Below are 23,573 nucleotides of genomic sequence, written 5' to 3' on the forward strand. Positions count from 1 at the left end.
AATGTTCAAATAAACAACAATAATTTTATCGAACTATGGTATGCCATTGTAATAGAACATTACTAAACTGAAAAAAATAAGGAAGGTCTTATGATTAGATAGGGAGTGATTTCTAGTATTTGTTGTTAAGTGAAGAAAGTAAAGTAGAAAATATTATCCATAATATGCAAGCTTTGCTTTCCATAAAAATTAGAGACTGAGCATAATCACACATTAAACTTATATTAAAACCTCTATTCGTGAAACACATAGAACTGGTATGTAACTAGACAGTCAAATAGTGGAATAGAATAGAAGGTCAAGAAATACATCAACTACATGTGGAAATGTGTAAGTGATGAAACTGTTATTTCCAAGATGGAAAATTTAATAACTTATGCTGAGATACAGATACACTCATTTGTACAATAAGAAACAGGCAAGATATGTAAAAATTACTGAGAGTGATTTCCTCCAGGAAATGCTAGGAAGAGAGTAAAAGAGATGAAGTAATGGGAATGAAGTAAAAGTGATGGGAGAAATGACACATTTTTGAGTATACATTATTATAATAAAGTTCTGACTTTAGAAACATGTCAGTGTTTCATATCGTTAAAAAACAAAAATCTGAAAAGATCTGAAAAATGAGGAAGAAAAAAATCAAATATGAATGTAAAACAAAATAAATCAACCTAAATGTTTTTCTAGTGAATAAGAGCCACACTGTGTGTCACATCCTGTGAGCATGGTGCTCGGGAAAAACTCGCCTAAGATTCAGTGGGACTGTATGATTGATTGCATAAATGAAGACAAAATTGAAGACTATCATAAGTAATTGTTGTGCTGTAGTTAGTAGGGGTTTATCACAATGATATAAGTTAGCAATTCTGAAATAACATATGATTTCTAGGACTGAGCAACAAAATAAATATATTATGAGTAGTAATAACAGGTTTTTCTCTTAGAAAATGGAGTAACATGAAAAGACAAGGTGAAAAATATACTCTATGTCATTGGAGGTGTATGTATGAATTCATGCTTTAAAACCAGTGAACAAATTCAAAAATAAATATTGAAGTATACTTTAAACTTTTATTCAAGTTTGGATGGTACCAGTGATGACTCTGTAGTCTAGTTACACACTGATAGGACTTGCCATAATCCTGTCTTAGAATCTCATCATGCAAGAAAATGAACTCATTTAATAAAAGATGAGTAATTACTTTATTCTTGATTAAAAACAAACTGGATTCAGAGTGTCACATGAAGCCAGGATTTCTCAGATGCATTCTCTACTACTTTGTCCACCCCAAGCGTGATACATGGATCTGGAGCATCATTTTCACCTTGAGTGAGTTAGTGACACAGAATCATGGGCTCTATCCAAGGTCTCCTAAATCACAATCTACATCCTAATAAGATGCCAGGAAGTCCCTGTACATATTAAAGATCACAGAGCATTGCTCTAGAAGCAATGCAGATCCAAATCTGTAGAAATATTCCTTTGTAGATATTATTGATCTTCTTTATCCTATTAAAGAAAACTAATCATGTGGAAGTCTATCAATCAATCTATCTATCAAGGAAAATATCATGTATATTTAATGGTAAGTAGCCATCTTAGAAGTATCCTGAAACAATCAAATTAATAAGTTAACAGCATTTTAATAACAATCATATTGTTTTTTAAAAAATATTAACACAACTAATGAACAAAACCTGACTTTGCTTCTTAACGATCAGCAAACACAAAAGGTCGTTATCTTCTATTCTTTCATCTATGTAAAGAGCTAAGTTGGAAACTATGACAGAATGTTTATAACATATATCCTAAGTCTTTTTTATAACATGACTTGATTTATATTCATATCATCATTTTGTTTTATTTTTTTTTCTAAGAAGAAGCACATATACTAGGGCAAACTCTACAAATAAGTTAAAAGATTTTGACAGAAAACAGTGTGCTCCTGAAGTCTATTGATATCTGTGGTAAAGGTTAGATTGGGGTGTAGCTGTTGATTCCTAAACTAGAACAGCATTCTTCTAATTATTCCTCTGAAGACATGGCCTCATATTGACCAACTGGTGCTGAGCTGAGCCTGAGCAGGCTTAAATTAGTTATTTTATATAATAACCTAAGTTGAATGCCCTGCTTCCAACTGTTTTCCTTGTTGTTATCTCCTTAGAGCAATAAACCAATTAGTGGAGCCCGTAGTGAGGGCTAGAGCTTACTCTTCTTAATATGAATTAGTGACACAAAGCTCTTCACTTACTTTGAGTCAGCATTTCAGATGATTATTAAAGAAATGAATTTCCCTGCAAGAAAATTGTTATTATAAAAGTGTTGCTGCTTTTGATTTCACACATATATTTTTGATGATTTGTTAAGGTTTAGATCTAGGATGCAATTTTTAAAGAAATAGAAGATATTTGCTTCCTATTCTCATCTTTTATTATTATCATTAAAATAATTAACTGTCATTGAGCAGTTTTGTTACTTCCATTTTAAATATCTTCATTTCTACTTCAAATATATGTGCTAGACTTTTTATGTCTAGAACGTCATTTTATTTTATTGTTTACAGTCTCCAGGCAAAATGCTTCTTAACCCATTATGGGTAAAAGAATAAAAATGAACAGATATGTTCAGTTTTGTCATTTGACACTCAGATTAATACAGGTATATCAATATGTGAGAGAGGTTATCAACTTTTACCAGTTGCTGTTTGTGGTTAACCTATGCAAATTTTTATTTGCACTTGCAAAGTAGAAAAATAAAACTCAAAAGGAAGTAGAAAAATAAAACTCAAAAAAATTAAAAATATATGATAGTACTTAAAGAATAGGAAGTTAATATAAGTATAGTTTGGGTAGTTTGGGGTTTTTTTACACCATACTTTAAATGATAAATTTTTCAAGTTAGTAGGAATTGTGTTGATGTTCCTAATGAATTAAAAATTTTGTTAGGTCTTGATTATGCATCAAAATTCAGTAATTTCAAAAATATTCAGTGTTTTGTTGGTTAAGGTATGTGTTTCCTGGGTTCACTTAAAGTAGGAAAAAGTATTATAAGACAAAAATAGGCATCCTGGTATATAAAGCACTCTTTGCACTCAAGCTTTTGGGCACTTCAGTGTCACCAATTACCATGTGTTTAGTATGTCTCCTAGGACCTCTTCCCAAAGAGAATACGGGATCATGAATCATAGACATAGATGTAGATACAGAAATGAGAAGAGCAAAGCCAATAAACAATCTTAATTTCAGATTAAAAATAAGTTTTATTTGCTTGGAACAAAAGGGGCAAATAACCTAGAAGACAAAGAGGAGTCTTCGAATTCAATGAGTTCTGTATTTAAATATTCACATAAAAATTTGTATGATATGCACTTTCGAATAGTTTTTTTTCTTTTCAGATCCTTACAATCATTGTCAATATAATGTAGATAGATGTTACCAGATTTAATAGTCATAATTTTAGCTCCCAGTTTGGAACAATTTGAACCCATGAGCCCAGAAAACCTTAACCCTTCAAGTGACTCCTTGTCTCTGGGCTAGAACAAACATGAATCCTTTATCACTATGTCATAAAGAGCTAGAGCTATGGGTATCCTGGAGAGGGATTACAGTTTCAGGGGCAATGGGTAATAATTTGGGAACAAAATCTGGGGAACAACTGCTATTTACTAACCAGGAAGTAATTTTAAAAATATCTAAATTAGTGCATAAGAGGTTAATGCCACCTCTGTTTGTTGTGATTATAAAGGAAACGCTTATAAAATAATTTTTGAGAAGGACTGCAATTACTTACTAAGAAAAATGTTTAATACAATCCAAAACAGGAGGAAAACAAGGAAATCTCATGTTTAATTAGTAATTCCAGAATAAATCATTAAAGACAAATCCCCAAGAAATATAGTTTCTATAACTTACCAGTAAGTAAAAACAAACCAATGTTAATATTTAAAAATAAAGACTGTCAAGAACTGTAAAGGTTTGAGATTGTTTACCCCATTTAAAAATTAAATAGATAACCAGTCACAGTTTGAGGAAGACATGAAGTACTAGGTTAAAAAAAATAAAGAAAGAAGGAAAAGTAAACATGACCCCTTCAGATCTAGCAAGAAATATGATCATTGGTGTGTTTGTGTCAATTCCTCTTGTCCTCAAGTCACTTGGAGCCGTATTGATGGGACCAAAATGAAGTCTGTGTGCACAGCAGTCTATATGACAAAAAAACCTGAAACCCTGAGTTTAGGTCAAATAAATCTTTTAAAATGAGCAGTAGGCTTAAATGCACTTTCTTTAGGAAAAACACTATTTCTAGTTTCAAAAATTGTTCACTGAACAAACATTCTTGAAATGATAATCAGGAATAACGAGCAATCAAGATCCCTATTTACAAGATGTACAGAAACAGACATAGAAAGAAAATGATAAACACACTAATATCATGCATTTAACATTATACTGTCATGAAAAAAATGTTTCACTACCCTTGATGACCACTCAGGCATCACCTACTTAGCCCTTCTTCCTCCCACTTTCAAGTTAGCAGGCGCTGCTATTTTACCATCTATAGGGTTTTGCCTTTTGCAGATGTATGGTATATAGACTTTATACTGGCTTCTTTGTCTTCAGAGTGTGTGTTGATATTTTACCCATGTCTTCTATGGCCATTTCTCTTTATTACTGGTAAACTGCCAAACTGTCTTCTTTTTTTTTAACATTTTTCCTACTTTTATTAAGAAACATGTTTCCTTTATTATTGACATGTCTTCTTTATTTTTTTTGAGAATTTTAATATTTATTTATTTATTATTTTTATTTTTTTTATTGATTGTTCAAAACATTACAGAGCTCATGATATATCATCTTTCATACATTTGACTCAATTGGGTTTTGAACTCCCATTTTTACCCCAAATACAGATTGCAGAATCACATCTGTTACACACTCACATTTTTACATAATGGCATATTAGTGACTGTTGTATTCTGCTACCATTCCTATCCCCTACTATCCCCCCTCCCCTCTCCTCCCCTCCCCTCCCATCTTCCCTCTCTACCTCCTCTGCTGTTGTTCAATTCTCTCCCTTTTTTTTTCCCTTCCCCTTGCCCCTCACAACCTCTTATAATTTTGTGTATCATTGAAGGTCTCCTACCATTTCCATATGCTTTCCCTTCTCTCTCCCTTTCTCTACCCCCATTCGTCTTTGTTTACTGTTAGTCTTTTCCTCATGCTCTTCCTTCCTGTTCTGTTCTTAGTTGCTCTCTTTATATCAAAGAAGACATTTGGCATTTGTTTTTTAGGGCTTGGCTAGCTTCACTTAGCATAATCTGCTCTAATGCCATCCATTTCCCTGCAAATTCTATGATTTTGTCATTTCTTAGTGCTGCATAATACTCCATTGTGTATAGATGCCACATTTTTTTATCCATTCATCTATTGAAGGGCATCTAGGTTGGTTCCACAGTCTAGCTATTGTGAATTGTGCCGCTATAATCATTGATGTGGCCGTATCCCTATAGTGCGCTCTTTTAAGGTCCTCAGGGAATAGTCTGAGAAGTGCGATAGCTGGGTCAAATGGTGGATCCATTCCCAGCTTTCCCAGGAATCTCCATACTGCTTTCCAAATTGGCCTCACCAATTTGCAGTTCCACCAGCAATGTACAAGTGTACCCTTTTCCCCACATCCTTGCCAACACTTATTGTTGTTTGACTTCATAATGGCTGCCAATCTTACTGGAGATGGTATCTTAGGGTGGCTTTCCACTAGCAGTCACTGAGTTTCTTACAAGCAAATGTTGTCAGTTTTGGAAAATTATAACATTTCTAATTAGACATTTCACCTGGAATTATTTATTATTCTTTTAATGTTTATGAGATCAATAGTGATGAATCATCTTTCTTTTATGGAAACAGTGATTTGTCTTCAATATTTTTCTGAGGCTGGCTTCTGGCTTACCAATTCTACCAATAGCTAAACTGTCAGATCTTGCTTTTCTCTATTTTTTTTTCCTATTTTAAATCTTTTTAGTCTCTGTTTTATTATTTATTTCTGTCCTGCTTGTTTTAGATTTAACTTATTCTATTTTTGAGATTCTTAATGAGAAATTTTAGGTTGCTCATTTTTGGAAGTTTCTTCCCTTCTGATGTACTCATAGAGCAGAATAAATTCTCATCAAAAAGAGATTAGATATACCACTTCTGCTACATCCAAATGTTGTGGCATCTTGAACTTGCATTTTAATTTAGGCTGAAATATTTCAAAATTAATCTTAAAACATGTTCCTTGATTCATGTGCTTCTTACAAGTGTGTTATTTAATCTTCAAATACGTGGAGACTATCTTGCTATGTTTCTGTTATTGATTTTTAATTCAAATTAATTTTGATCTGAGAACATAATTTGTATAATTTGTGTTCTTTTCATTGTTTTCTATGAGCCAGAATATGGTGTACTTTGGTGATTGATTGCTGTGAGTTAAGTAGTATGTTCTTCTGTTGTTGAATGACATATTCTGCAAATCTCACTTCCTCTGCTTACGTAGACCTGAGTTTTGGTTCAGACCACTTTATTTGCTCCTGAAAAAATTAACATTTTTGTGAAGACAGTCTGGTAGTCATGAATTCTCTCAGCTTTTGATTGGCATAACATATCTTTATTTTCCCTTAATTTTGTAGAATGATTTTGCTAGATATAGAATTTTAGGTGGCTGGGTACATTTTTTAATATTTATTTTGTGTTGTAGTTAGACACAATACCTTTATTTTATTTATTCATTTTATGTGGTTCTGAGGATCGAACCCAGTGCCTCGCACATGCTAGGTGAGTGCTCTATCGCTGAGCCACAACTGCAACCCATTTTTTTTTTCTTTTAACAGCTTAAATATTTCCGTCCATTGTGTTGCTTGCATGGTTAATGGACAGAAGTTCTCTGTAATTCTTATCCTTTTTCCTTTATAGATTGGGTGTTTTTCTTTCCCTCTAGCATCTTTCAAAGATTTTATGTTTGTCTTTGATTTTCTACAGTTTGAATATGATATTCTAGTAGAATAACTTTGATATTCTCTGAGTTTTCTGACTTTGTGCTTGGGTGTCTTCCATTAATATTCTTTAAGATTTCAGCTATCAACTTCAAATATTTCTTCTATTTCACTTATATTTATTCTTCTGATTACACATATGTTGCTCCATTTGAACTTGTTCTGAATTTCTTGGATATTCTGTTCAATTTTATTCATTTTTTCTTCTATTACATTTCAGTTTCTAAGTCTCTGACCTATATGCACAACCTCTGATTTTTCTATTTTTGTTTTAAACATTTCCTTTTGATCTGTTTTTGAATTTCCTCTGTTTTCATTTCTTTTCTGTTATTTTCAGTTCTCTATCATTTCTGTTGAAAAATTTTTCAATATGAACCCTCACTTTAAACCTTCTCTTTGACAGTTCCATACTCTATGTCATTGTGAGGTTCTTTAGTGTCTTTAGATTTATCCTTGTATTTTTGGATGGCATGAAATTTTCAATGAAATAGGGACATTTTGTACTATTAGGAACTGACTTATGCAGACTTTAAGTGTGAAGACTCATCAATCTGATTAGGAGTTGGGATGTGTTTAATGTTTACTCTAGCTGTAGGTGACAAAGATTTTACTTCTACTATCTTTTTTGTCTCTTCATTTGCCTTCTCTAAAATGCCCCTCCAGAGTTTGTATTTTGTAGTTCTTATAGCTATACTCTACTGTTGTACTATGGCCCTGCTTACATGGTGACCATAGAGGGAAGTGTTTTATCACTTTTTGACTAAATTTCAGTCATTTAGTCATCTTGAATTTCTGAGCTATGATCTACACAAGTATTTCTCCATTCTTTAGACTTTTTATTCCACCCTTCTCGGATTAGACATAAAGCAAGAAAGAGATGAAAACCAAAGAATTATGTAACTCGTGGTAGAATTACTCTATGGTAAAGGCATTTCTTTTCTTTTTTGGGGGGTGGGGTGGGGCTCTAATCAGTTATACATGATAGAAAAGTGCATTTCAATTCATTATATGCAAATGGAGCACAACTTTTCATTTCTCTGGTTGTACACGATGTAGAGTCACACCACATGTACAGTCATACATACATGTACCTAGGGTAATGATGTTCATCTCATTCTAAGAATAGGCTATTATAAGAGAGCTCTGTTTACCATCCTAGTAACTGTGACATAATAGAAGTATGAAGTATGAATTTACATTACTGTACTTCAGTCTTTGAGTAGATCATAATTTTTGTATAATATCATTTTTATCCCTCAAGAAATTCCTTTTTCAAATAAATGCCTTTAACATTTCTTCTTGTAAAAAATTACTGGCAATAGATTTTGTCAGATTTATTCAAAGAATAATTTTTTAAGTTATTATCTTTTAAAATAGATAATTTTTTAGTTGTAGAATTCTAGGTTACCAGATATTTTTTAGCTTTTAACTCTTTTACATTGTTATCTAGTTTGCATAATTTCTAAAAAATAATCACTGTATTTCTGATCTTAGTTCTAATGCATAGGTCTTTTTTATTTTTCTGGATGTTTTAAACATTTCTTTTTCACTGTATTCATCAAGAAAGTTATTTGAAATTCTTAGGACTGTGAGTTCATAGTTTTTTCAAAACTGGGAAATTTTTCTATCATAATTCTCTAGATTTTTTTCTATTTTGTCCTTAATCTCTTCCTGAAAGTACAATTAAGTCCACATTTGACCACTACTGTTAATTTTGTCTCATTTCTCTCTGTGCTACATTTAAAAATTCTTTTGTGACATCTTCAAATCCATTAATCTTTTCTTTTGTAGTACTTTATGAAATGATGATCATGGAAAGTAAAATTTTTATTGCGAATATTATATTTTTTATCTACAGAATTCGATTTGGTTCTCTTTTATATCTTGTATTTTTCAATTCCTTTTTTAAAGTTCAGGAGTATATTTGTAATAACTATTTCAAAGTTTCAGTCTGGTAATTATATCATCTCTGTTAGTTTATGACTGTTTCTAACAATTTCTCATTCTAGATATGGATCACTTTTTAAAAAAATTCATCATGTTTAGTAAATTTTTATTTGATGCTAAATGATGTGAATTTTATAATGTTGAGTATCATATTACTATTCTTCTATGAAGAATAAAGATAGTTAAACTCTTTGCATATAATGTTTCCTCAGGTTAGTTTTAAGCTTTTATAAGATGAGTATAGGTAGCTTTTATTATGGATCTAATTTCATTTCATTACTCAAATCTGGGCTTTCTGAGTCTCTCCTGAAAGCCTGATATATACAACTATTTCCCAGCATTTGTGGGATATTGGTTCCAGTACTTTCCCCAAACACAGAAATCCTTGGATGCCCAAGTTCCTATGTAAGATGTGATAGTATTTGTATATATATATTCTCCTGTATAAATTAAATTATCTCTAGATTTACTTATAATACCTAATACAAGCTAAATGTTATAAAAATATTATTGTACTATATTTTTAGAGAATAATGACAAGGAAAAAAGTCTGCAAATATTTTAAAAGAAAAATTTTGCTCTGTGGTGTTGAATCCAGAGAAGAATCCAGGGATGTGAAAAGTCCATTGTGGCCTGCTGGAGAGAAGTTGAATTATTCCCAGATTTCTCTGAGCTCTGGAAGTGTTATTCTAATAGAGCTCCTTTGATTATCCTTTCCTATAATTGTTTTGGCTAGCCTCATGGGATTTTGCCCTATACATGACAAATTGATATACAAACGAAATGTGATGATGTTTTCTGTGTTATACTCCTTACCTTCTGGCACTCTACCCTCTAAAGTCTAGAAACTTCCTCCTTCTCAAAACTGAGATTTCTTCCTTAACTAAGATACCAAGCTCTGTTCCATTTTCCTTGCCTCCAGTCAGAAATTGACCACTGGCATAAGATGTACCTCATCTTTTCCTTCATAATGAGACAAGGGAAAATGCAGGGCAGTAATCTTCATGAGTAGAAGCAGAATTGTTTACCAAAATTTGCAAATAATTTTTCTTTTTGACTTCTACACAAATAGATATTTTGTTTTCTGGATTTTTCAGAGGACAGAGCGTAGAGTAAGATAATTTCTTTATAAGCCAGAGAAAAATAATTTAATTCATATTATTCATGTAAAAAATTTTGTTTCCCAAGTTTTGAAATTATTGTAGTTTCATCTCAGTATTGATACACAAAATAGTATGGTTATTTTAGAGATTTTAAAGCCTTTCATGGATTATATCATTTATAATATTTTGCAGATGAAAAATTCATGATGACAAGATTAAAGCAAATTATTTCTGTTGTAATTTCTGTGCAAATTAACCAACAATTGGATCCAAAACTCTCAAAAAAATCTTGTTTAATTTATTTGTCTATCCATCCAACAAATATTGGGTACACATTAGGCAAGCTTCTTCATTTTAAATGTCAAGTATCATTTTTTGAATCAGGTTTGTTTTCTATGCACTTCTTTTTGCTTTTACCACATGTGCCCAAAATTGACTTGATTTGTTGCTTTTGCCTACTATACAAATCTGACTGCTGTGTGACTATTCCAAGTAAGAAAAACTGTTAAATGGGCCACAGTACCCAACTTCAATCCTCCATGTATTTTCTTGAAATCAAAGGCAAATGCTCTTTTTTCTTTACTGTTAAGGGCCTCTACAGGGAATATATTTTCAATGAAGACATAAATAATTTTTATGAACTAATTGAAAAAGATTTCCTTAGTTATGTAGCAAAGAAATCATATTTTTTCCCATGGAGACTCTGTTATGGAAGCCAGAAAGTGAAAATGTTTATTATTATTATTTTTAATGACTCTCTTATATCTAGATTGGACAATGAATGTAAATGAAAGTTACAGTGGCTTTTCTGAGAAAACTTTTATTAAAGTAAAATATAGCTTTGGCCTGTGGAATTTTTGTTTCACTTATTTTTTATTTACTTGTTTTCTGGATATAGGCGTCTTGCTGGGTATGTGACAATCATCTTACAACCATGTGATGGCAAGCTTTAAGACAATGTCTGCATGCCCTAAACAAATAATACAGCCAAGATCCTTGACCCGGGGGCCTTGAACAGTTGAGATATTACTCTTATTGGAACTTTCTAATGTGGGATAAATGAATAATTATTTTACTATTACTCTCTATTTTATTTGGCTTTCAATAAAATGAATTTGTATCTGATTAAAATATATTCTTTAGTTAACAGTTTCCAATTAGCTTCTATGATAAAACAGAAGACTGCTGGGATGTTTACTCTGAAAATAAGAATTTTCCCACACATCTACGGCCAGGAAAGAAGAAGTTGATTAAGTCCCTTATGTGTAAGATATTCAGAACAAAGGAAATATTTAAAACAGATTTGCTACTATGTTGTTCTTTTACTTTTTATCATTTTTTACTTTTTATCATTTTCACTTTTTAAATTTAGGTTAACACATGTAGGGGAAGAGGATTTTCCTGTTTTGTTCATCATAAAGAACCATAGAAGGAGTTGGTGCACCACCTTTGTTATTTCACCAAAAATGTTTTTTATAGTCTGCTCATACCATATTAGATTTGCACCCTGCCTCTGGTGTTTACTAGCTATGCAATCTAGGCAAATGAGCTAACTTCACAAAGTCTTTATTTATTTTTCTTTAAAATGTGAATAAAATACATCTAGATCACATAGTTGTGAAAATTAAATGAAGCAATATGTGTTTATGTTCAGTGTCTGAAATATATTACATCTTAATTCATCATTGCTATTTTTAGTTGTAGTGTTAATTATTACTCATCGACTACAGTTTCTGGTATACTCTGTTAGTTAAAATTACTTTGATAATCTGTATTTGTCATCCTAGCCAGCTTGCACAAAATTACATTGACTCACAAAATTCTGTCATTGCACATATGTAGACATATGTAGATTTGCTCTGCAAAATCTGAACATCTAATCAATCACCTCACTGTAAATGTCATGGTCAAAACAATGCCCAAATCAATGACTATCAACCTAAGTAGAGGATTTAGACTACAGAGACAATATGTACTAGTTTGACTCTGTATATAAGATTCTTTAATGGTATTAATAATTTAGTATTCATTAACTGAAATGCAGAACTTAGAAGCAGGCAGGCCATGTGAGTACTTTAATAGGGTACTCTATTTTTATCCCACTTTTAAAAATTCAGATGTAAATATATCAACATTAGAAAGAGGTTTGAATCTTGCACACTTCAAAGTTTCAAGTTGATACATGTTGTATTAGTTTGCTAGGGCTGCCATAACAGAATACCACACATTGAATGTCTTAAACAATAGAAATTTATTTTCTCATAATTCTGGAAGCTAGAAGTCTGCGATCAGTATGTCAACAGGGCTGGTTTCTTCTAAAACCTCTCTTCTTAGCTTGTAGATGGCCATTGTGTTAATCAGCTTTTTGTCACTGTGGCCACTATACTGGTAAGATCAACTTATAGGGGGAAACCATTTATTTTGTCTATTTGTTTCAGAGGTTTTCAGTCCACAGTTGGCCAACTCCTCTGTTTTGGGCCTAAAGTAAGACAGAACATCATGGGGAATATCAGAGAAAAACTGCTTAGCTTATGGCATCTAAGAAGCAGAAAAGAATAAGGGACAAAATATAATCTCCAAAGACATTTCCCCAGACACCTATTTCCCTCAGTCACTCCCTACCTGCCTAAAGTTACCACACAAACTATTAATCCCTCAAATGGATTAATCAACTTATTAGGTTACAACCCTCATAATCAAATTATTTTACCTTTGTACATTCCTGTATTAACTACCATGAGCTTTTGGAGAACACTTTATAAGCCAACCATAATAATCATCTCCTTCTTGTGTCATCTGATGCTCTTCTCTTTGCACATGTCTGTGTCCTTATCTCCCTTCTCCTAAGGACATCAGTTGTTTTGAATTAGAACCTGCTGTAATGACTTCATTTAAACTTCAGTACCTCTTTAAAGAGTGTATCTCCAAATATAGTCACACTCTGAGGTATAAGGATGTTTTTAGGACACCAAGATATGAATTTTGGGGTAGGCATAATTTAAATCATAGCATATTGGTAAACTAGATTGTGAAACAGTGCATGTAAAATAGAGCATTATCTCACTTTATACAGATGCTCCTTGGTTTACAATGGGGTTATATCCAATAAACCCATCATAAATTGGAATATTATAAATTAAAAATGCTTTTAATACATTAATTCTCCTGAATTTCAGAGCTGAGCAATACAATACAGAGGGGTATTAATGGCTCATCTTCATGATCATGTGACTAACAGGGAGCTGCACAGGGCTACCTGATGCTGTCGCCCAGCATCACAAGAGAGGATTATAATGCGTATCACCATCCCAGGAAAAGATAGAAACTCAGAGTATGGGTTATACTGAATACTTACAGCCTTTATGCCACCACAAAACAAAACCATCATAAATTAAATCATCATAAGTGAGATATCATCTGTATATTTAGAACTTTGATCCATAATTTTTAAATCTTATCCTAATTCATATTTATTTCTTACTGGAATAAATTAAGACATTGTAGTAATTGATGGATTTCCTTCAATCATGTCTAATAACTTATTTAAAGATCTTTTGCAGCTGGGAACTGTGGCACATGCTTGTAAGCTCAGCAGCCCAGGAAGCTAAGGCAGAAGGATCGAAAGTTCAAAACCAGCCTCAGCAATAAAGTGAGGTGCTAAGAAATTCGCTGGCACTCTACCTCTAAAAAAAAAAAAAAACACCAAAAAAAAACCAATCAATCAATACATGGACTAAAGAGCTGAACTATGCTTCTCAGAAGAAGATATACAATGGATTAACAAATATATGAAAAAATGTTCAACATCTCTAGTAATTAGAGAAATGCAAATCAAAACTGCTCTAAGATTTCCTCTCATGCCAGTCAGAATGGCAGTTATCAAGAATACAAACAACAATAAGTGTTGGTGAGGATGTGGGGAGAAAGGCACACTCATACATTGCTGGTGGGACTGCGAATTGGTGCAGCCAATATGGAAAGCAGAATGGAGATACCTTAGAAAACTTGGAATGGAACCACCATTTGACCCAGCTATGCCACTCCTTAGTCTATATCCAAAGGACTTAAAAAAGCATACAATAATAACTCAGCCACATCAATGTTTATAGAAGCTCAATTCACAATAGCTAAACTGTGGAACCAAGCTAGATGTTCTTCAGTAGATGAATGGATAAAGAAAATGTGGTATAAATACATGATGGAACATTATTCAGCATTAAAAGAGAATAAAATTATGGCATTTGCAGGTAATTGGATGGAGTTGGAGAATATCATGTTAAGCAAAGTAAGCTAATCCCCAAAAAACCAAAGGCTGAAAGTTCTCTGTGATAAGTGGATGCTGATCCATATGGCAGGGGAAAGGCTTGGGAAAAATGGAGGAATTTGGGAAAAGGAGGGGGGGTGTATATGAGGAAAGGAAATATGGTGGAATGAGATGGACATGACTACTCTAGGTATATGTATGACTGAAAATATGGTGCAATGCTACATCATGTACAAACAGAGAAATGAAAAGTTGTGCTGCAATTGTGTATAATGAATCAAAATTCATTCTGTTGTCATATATACCTAATTAGAATAAACTAATTAAAAAACATATTTAGATTTGGAAATTGAATAAAATAAACAAGGCTGGGGATTTGGCTTAGTGGTATAGTGTCCCTGAGTATAATCTTCATACCTCCCCCAAAGAAACACTGATTTGCAGAGATTATTTTTCTAATTAATGCTTTAATGGATTGAGCATAACCCAGACTTTCTGCCAAGTCAGCAAATCAAAATATGGCTTAGGTATTTAGAAACACCTATTTGAAAATTAGGCAAGGTAGAAATATTTAAATACATTGTCAAATGTATTTGTGGAACCTAATAGATCTATTATTATCTCTCTCAAAGTTTAAGTTAACTTTTTAAAAGGGAAATATCCCTAAGCTTTTTCTGATATAAATTTTCCATAATTATTTTTCTCCTTTCATTACATATCTGAACACATGCTTTTAGTCAGTTCCTATTAATCAAAATTATTATCATGTGAGTAGTGGAATTATTTTATCTGCTAATAATATTTATAATATTTGACTGTGTGTCTGCATACATAGCATATAGGAAGCCGTTGAACGTACAATATTTATTTTTCTTGTCTAATGTGCCGCAGTGTTTTAACAATTGCAATGTTGGGAGAAAAGAAAGGAGTAATGTTTGATGGGGCACAGGGAACTGTTCCCCAGAGGCTCACAGAGAATAGCATGTGATAACTTGCAGGGAAGCATTTGAATAGTAGTGAGATTTTCCTGCACAGTTGTAATACAAATTAGGTAAAAATAACAAAATGTATAGAAGCATTCTGCAGTCATTGTATCTATTTTCCTTAGCATGTATTTTTCCTGAAAAATCACCCTTTCCTCTAGTAGACATTTATTATGCATGATTATGCATATATGTTTATAGCATAAGTGTATTAGAATTTACAAGTTTTCACTTTAGCTGTTTATATAGCCCAGCGTGCAATACTCACTTCCTTCTTTGTTAAATTTCCAGTGGTTTATTTTGTTTTCAATAGATGAATTAGAAAATCTTAGAAAATTGGTTACTGAAAATTGAAATGGGAATGGTGGGATCTATTCTGAAACCTGCCTTTTGGTGTTTACCTCAAAGTATGCTTCTGTGTGCTTGCTTGATTTACATTTAGCAATATCTAAGTGCAAATAGTAATCATACACCAAAGTAAACGGGACTGTATGCAATTGCTTCCTCCGTTTCTTCAATTGCAGTTGCAATCCCATAGATTCCAATCTTGACAGGTAGCATAATTAGAAAATTCTCTTTGTCTTATTAAATGTGACTCTTCTCAATAGAATTCACTTCATTGCCAACAAAGAACAGAAAATATACTTCAAATCTAAAATGGGAAATCAAGGGGGACTGTTTTATTTTTATCTGTCTTTGTGCAAGCGACATTATTATCAAAGGATATTGTAATGCTGAAAATGTACTTTGGGGATTTAAATCACGCATTAGCCTGGAAAGCAAAAAGTGCTGTAGGGCCCATGCAATATATTTTCTCATTAATCTGATTGAAAGATTATCCTTCCTATATCTATGAAAAGTCTAATACTCATATATCCATCCTCTGTGCTAGTAAGATTCAGCTTTGTGCAAAGTCATTGTCTCTTGTGTTGGGGGTCCAATACTTTTTTTCTCTCTGCATAAGCCCATCTGTATTAAAATAAATTCAGAGCAGACCGCCATTTCATGCACACATTTTGATTATTTCATAAGCTGCTGTGGAAAATGGAAGTATCAGCAAGTCATGCAGTTTCCTGGTAATGTAATGCTGTCATTACCTCAGTGGTCATGTGAAAAAGTTTAGCTATACTGTCTTTGACAAATGTTCAGTGAGTCAAAACAGTGCATTTAAATGAAATGCAGATATGAATGGGCCATTATTGCAATCACAATTCCAGCTTCTAAATTATCTTATATGAATATATACACTTTCTCTGTAACCTGACATTTGTAATGCATAACTAGCTCTGCATTTCCTCCACCACCCACCCCTCCTCTTTCTCTGCATCATCCGTCCCCCAGATTCAGAATGAAGGAGGATTGTGATCAGAGGCTGCATGCAGTAATTGAAGACACTCCTGATGATTTCATGCAATCAGAGTGGCACATTATTTGTGATGAAAATTAGCTAAAGAGACAAAGCAGATGTATAGGTTGCCTTGCTATAGTCAATGCCTTTTTAAAAGACAAGCAAATCTATGTGAACAAGCCCCATCAAAAGGAAACCCCAACCACTTACATGCTTTTCCACATAAGAGACTCACTGAAAATTTTGTGTAACCTTAGTTGTAACTTGCAGCACTTTGTGATTTTCAGTTTTAATGAAACTACAGAAAATGTCTTAAACTGAATGATTTCCATTCAGAGCACTTTGAGTGCTGATACCATGAATAGTATAGATGGCTCCAGCCATAACTGTCACACAGATAATATTCTTTTATGCCTCAAGACACTAAGATGGTGCTGTAGATAACCAAAAGAAATAAGCTGCCACCATCACTAATCTGCAGCTTTGAAACACTATAGCTTTTGCATGGTTAAGAGAAGGTAAAATCACCTACCAGAGTAATAGAGAAGACATTTAAAAAGTGAACGGGGGCTAGAAGAATTAAAGCTTTTCATATTTATTTGTAATCCATATGCACCATGGATCAAATCGTCCATGTCCTGTTTTATGTGTTTATATATGACAATTGGAAATGCAAAATGAGCTGAGGACTTTACATTCCCCCAGGACATTTTTTGCTAATGTAGTGAAATGAAGATCTAAGGAGTATTTGGCTTTAGTGTTCCCTTCAGAGGTTAACTTTGGAGATCTTAAGTGTGTCCTTATGGCTGGATTTGTAATGTGTGGAGCAGATTGGAGTGCATTATGATATTCAGATGCAACACCCGAGCAATATAAAAAAACTGCTGCCTATATTTTTCTCACCCAGCAAATATTGCTTGAGGCTTTTTACACGGATAAAATTGAATTTTACATTCCCATTGCATAATGTGACTGACTTATCAACTACTTTCTCTGTGTGTGAGTCTGAGGTTTGGTGAACACAAATCATAACCAAAGTTTGATGAACATCTTCTATAAAGCTAGGATACTAGATCCATAAAAAGAACATAATTAGTTTTATGCTGGAACCATATTTTGGGGTGAAATACATCACTTCATATCACAATGGAATATATCTTTACTAATAAGAAAAATAGTAATCCTTGCTGCTTGTTCATAAGAAAAAAAAGAAGTATGAGTTCAAAATAAATTTTGAAATACAAAAGGTATTGATTCTTACTTAATTTAAGTAGTTGTTCTCCATATTTAGTTTGGAACTCTCTAATCAGAAATCTTTATTTGCAAATACAGCTTGACCTTCAAGACTCAGGAAATCACACAGAAAAAAAATAATGATAAACTAAATATGAATTCACATCTCACAGTGAATTCATTTCTGGATTATTTGTTCTAAGAATGTGATAGCTTTCCAGGGAAAAGAAAAATTTTTTACTGGAAAATGTAGAGTAAGACCCACATTTTTTTTTTAGTCAAACACAAAAACTATCAATACTAATCTGCTAATTTGTGCCCCAAAATGCAATCATATTGTTGGGACAAAAACACAATGCATTCAGGAAGCTATTAAATGCACAGCAGTATTTGAAATCGAACCACAGTGACTTGTTGTTATGGCATGCTGACATTATTGGTTCTTGTATATAGTTACATAATGATCTCTGAAGCCAGCTTTAAAAACTGTTCTATAAAACCAGTTAACAGATGTCAAAAGCTGACTACAGAGTCAACTTTTAAAGACCTTTACCTTAAAGCTGCTTTCAAGTCTTTTTTCCAAGTTAAAAATAAGTAAATAAAATATTACATTTTTTCTCCTCTATAGGAAATCTATGACAAAATCGACTCTTTTGTCTTTTTTATTTCCAACATATTATGAATATTATCATCTAATGGACTTCAACCTAAAAACAAATGAACCACCACTGAAATTATGTCAATGTCTGAGAAAATATAAAAAATTATGTTAGGATTTTTTTCTGTCTTTACTGATAGAGCATATACTTTATATTCTGTATAAACCATAGTTTGCTAGAGAAAGTTTACACTACTTCACTAATACAGAGCACAATATAATCAGAAATAATTTCACCTATAACATCTTTATAATTTTGTAGCCATATTTTGTAACAATTGTATCTGTTATGATGTCATCTTAAAATAGAAAAGAATATAGCAATGATGAAACACAGTAGCATTATAGATATTTACTTTGGATAATTATTTTCTCACCAAAACAGATAGTTTGGACTTAAATTAGACAGTGATAAAAATAAAATTCCATATGTTGAATAATTAACATATTCTTCTCCTTCAAGTTTTTATTAAAAAAAATCCAAAATAATAAACAAAATAGAAAATAATTGTTCATGTGTTTGTACATCTCTCAAGTAAAGAAAATGGCATCTAGAAAATGGAATTGTTATAGCAAAACCACCTTTTGTTCTGTGAAAGCCCTTGCTTTTGTAATTGTAAATGAAGCTGTTTCGTCTGGTTTATATGCTGCTGTTCCCACTATTGCAGCTGAGGGCAATACAAATGATTAGTTGCCTGATTCCAGATTCATATAGGCTCAACTATGAGAACTAGACTCCAGCATTTAAATGACTTAACGGATGTGAGACCATAAACCATTGCAGACCATTTATACAAATGGAACTGGCCAGGCATTTTATCAAATCTTCTATTACAGGGAATAGCTCTGTGTAAGCTCCATGCAATTTTTTTTTCAAACTCTTAGAAAATATTGGGGTGTAGTTTATGTTCATTTTTGTTTAAAAAAGTTTGAACACCCTAATGCTCCCAAAATGATATTTTCAGAACACAGTCTCAAGTGGCCAAGCCTCCATGTTTCCTGTGACACTTCACTGAAGAGGTCTCTATAAGAAAGTGTTTCCCTCAAAGGAAATCAGCATTTTCTATAAATTAAGTTTCAGAGATGCTTCCTTAGAATACAAAAGTATGGATCGTAACTGGGCCCAAAAGATAAAGTTTGCATATAAAAATCAGTCATCCTATTTTAGCTTAAACATAAAATTTACCTACTTAAGCTTTCATATTTGTAATTTCATATTCCTAAAGTGTTTAAAATGACAATGAATACTCTCCAAGTTTTCATTTCTCTCACCATAAGATCAGTTTGAAATATTGCAGAAACTATACAAACTTTTCAAAAAAAAATTCAATACAAAATTTAAACACGGTACTAAATTAGCACAATTGAAATTTAGACTTTAAAATCATAGTTTGTGGGCTTAAGCTTCTATTCTCTATGTTTAAAATGGAATAGTAATTGCACAATAATATATGGAAAAATGATTAGAAAGAAATAAGACAGAATTTTGTAAGTCCCCTGGTAGATCAGTCACTTTACTTATATTGATAAATATCCCAATTCAAAACATGAATAACAATGAACAACTAGACCATAACAATAACAAAAATAAAAGAACCAGTTTTATGAAGGTTTATAAGAAAAAAGACCTGAGACTGGTTTTATTGAGATAAGTAGTTCAGAGTCTGCACCTAAATTTCTCAGATAATAAATAATCATATCACTCTGATGAGGCTAAAGCCTAACAACAATATGTGATAACAAAAACACAATTTCATTATTTTAAAAATCAGGAATTTGAAGAAATTAACCAGTATCTTGTCCATCTCCACAAAGAGATTGTAAGTAAGTTGTTTAATTTAATCCCTTTTCTTTACCTTCTCAAGGAAAAGACTCAATTTATTGTTCAGTTCTACACTTACAAATGTGCTTCTTTATTACTGCTTTCATGGCATAATCTCTTGCATTGGTATTAACTTATTCTTATCCCTTAAAAATAATGTCATGCCATTTGCAGGTAAATGGATGGAGTTAGAGAAGATAATGCTAAGTGAAGTTAGCCAATCCCCCCCCTCAAAAAATGCTGAATGTTTTCTTTGATATAAGGAGGCTGACTCATAATGGGATAGGGATTGGGAGCATGGGAGGAATAGACAAACTCAAGATAACGCAGAGGGGTTTGAGGAGAAGGGAGTGGGCATGGGTTATTAGTGATGGTGGAATGTGATGATCATTATTATCCAAAGTACAGGTATGAAGACACAAATTGGTGTAAATATACTATGTATACACCAGAGATATGAAAAATTGTGCTCTATATGTGTAATAAGAATTGTAATGCATTGTAATGCACTCTGCTGTCATATGTGTGTGTGTGTGTGTGTGTGTGTGTATGTATATATATATATATATATATATATATATATATATATATATATACACCAGACATTTTACAAGGTGGATAGCAAACATAATAACAGTCTTCAGGTAGCTCAAAAGTCTGGTAGAAGAGAGGTAACACATTTACCAAAGTACCACAGAGATAATGAATGATAAGACACAGACATGATTGGAGAAGGGAGTAGGAAGTGACGTCATTCATGGAGATGGTGGCCTCTGGTAATGAAAGAGTGTGAGGTAGAAAAGACCACCTAGGTAGAACATATATAATCAGAGTTTGGAAAAGTAAGTTTACTTTTGCCAAGCAAATAATATTAAAAAAAAAAGAGTCCCATGTAGAACAAACAAAAAACACAATGTAATGGAGTATGGATAAGCATTTTGATAGTAGGGGAACATGCAGGTCAGGGGGAAACAGATTAAGTAAAAGTTCACATGAGCAAAGATCAGCTCATAGAGGAATGTTATGCCATAGTGAGGCTCTCTGATCTTTGTTCTTTAGGCCACTTGGGGTGGGAATTTTCAAAGAAGATATTCAGCATGCGAAATGGATGATGGCTTTGAGAATATATGTTCTAATTTCAGAAACAGTACACATATGAAAGGGGTGGGTGTGTTGAAGACAGAATACCCATGGCATCAAGCTAGAGGAAAACAGAAAGAGGCTACTTGAAACTCTTCTTGGCATCTTGATGGGAGATTGACACTTCTCCTATTTATATCCTTAGCACAATCTACTTACCACACTAAGAGGAATCATCACCCTTTAGTTTTGGTGACCAGTCTATGCTATAACTCACAATCCTCTCCAGCCCCAATCCATTTACTAGACAGTATCAAATATAGATTTTGTGTTCTTCCTCTCCAAATCACATACCACAGTGAAGCACATTATGTGGCTCAATGAGTGTTTGAATAAATCAACCCAAATTTTATTGATGCTAATAATTTGCTGGGTGACATCATGACTGTGCTGTTCTTGGCTATTGCTACAACCTGAAATCAGGTGTGTCTTTATTATTAGTTTAGATACCTACTAAACTTGTGAAAATTGCCCAAGTATTATAATTTTAATATTTAGTTCCCACGTTACATATTATATATAAAAGAATGTAGAGAGCCAGATGCAGTGGCACATGCATGTAACCCCAGCAGCTCCAGAGGCTGAAACAGGAGGTTCCCAAGTTCAAGGCCAACCTCAGCAACTAGTGAGTTTCTAAGCAACTCAGAAGATCCTGTCTCTAAACAAACAAAAAAAAAATAGAAATAAAAATAAAAAGGGTTAGGTAAGTATCTCAGTGGTCAATGGCCCCTGGGTTAAATCTCCAGTACCAAAAAATAAATACAGAAATAAATATAACAAAACCATGAGCAGATATTTTGGTCTTCAGGAGTCATTCTTGAGTTGTTATTATGGGGTTATGACCAGAAATTCAGAAATGCTTGTTTCAATACCATTTCAATGGAGGCTCTAGTGGGTTAGTATGCAATATAAAAGTAGCAATTTTGATTGCAAATTATGAATGAAAGAATTATTTTTATATAAGAGTCACACATATTTCTGAAAATGTAGAGCCTGAGTAAAAGACAAGCTGATCCATATGGCCTAGGCTAAAGTCCTAAAGGAAGCTTCATACTTCTACCTCAATACAAACCATGGGATCCATGCAATTAGGTGTGTTTATCATAATGAGAGGGAAATAGTCAAATATCAGGAGAGTTCCAAGTCTATTTCAAAACCCAATCATGGGAAACCAACACAGATCAAGGTTCCTGTAAATTTGTGTCTTCACTTAGTTGATTCCACACTGCATTTGGAGTAAAAGAGACCAATCTGGGGAGTTTTAGATAGAAATTTAGAAGAGAAAGAAAGGTAATTTTTTTCAACACATTGTCTTCAACCATAGGTATCTTTAGCTTAATTAGTAAATGATAGTCTGACCAAAATAAGACATAAGAAACTTTCCCTAGAGAGTGAATATTATTCCTCTTATTTTATGCATGAATAAGGGGGCATTTAAATATGACAAATAGCTTGTCCACCAGTACAGTGACAGAGAACTGGAATTCATACCAGATCTGCAAGATTTAAAAGCTGTGTACTGAAGCTTTATGGGAGACCCCCAGTGGAGGCCTGGTGGTATAAAAGATCTACACAGTTGAACCCTGTCAATACATTTAACTCCCCAGAGTTGTCAGTGCACAAAATAGTTGCTGCTTAATTCATTACATTTTGAAACAGTTTTATACGGCACAATAGATAGCTGACATACAGTTTTTTCTGTGTTCATATTTAATATTATATTCTGTAATAAAACATGCATGCCCTACTGCTTAAGAGGTCAGAGGGAAGGGAGTCCCCCTTAGTTTATTGTTGAAATCTATTCTAGACCTAGAGTTGATCTAAGATCATTTGAAGTGGTCTGGAGCATATCTTAGATAAACAAAAGCCATTAAAACAAAATATAATGACTTTTTTCCATTAAATCAGGAACATACTACATACCTTTGCTGGAAAAGTAAGATAAACATTGAGGTATACTCTACTGATCCAACTTTCAATGAATACATAAACAAATTATTCTGATTTGTTTTTTTAAATCACCATTTCCATGTTAGGAGCCATCAAA

The sequence above is a fragment of the Spermophilus citellus genome (assembly GCF_964194105.1).
Source record: "Spermophilus citellus genome assembly, chromosome: 14".
NCBI lineage: Eukaryota > Metazoa > Chordata > Mammalia > Rodentia > Sciuridae > Spermophilus > Spermophilus citellus.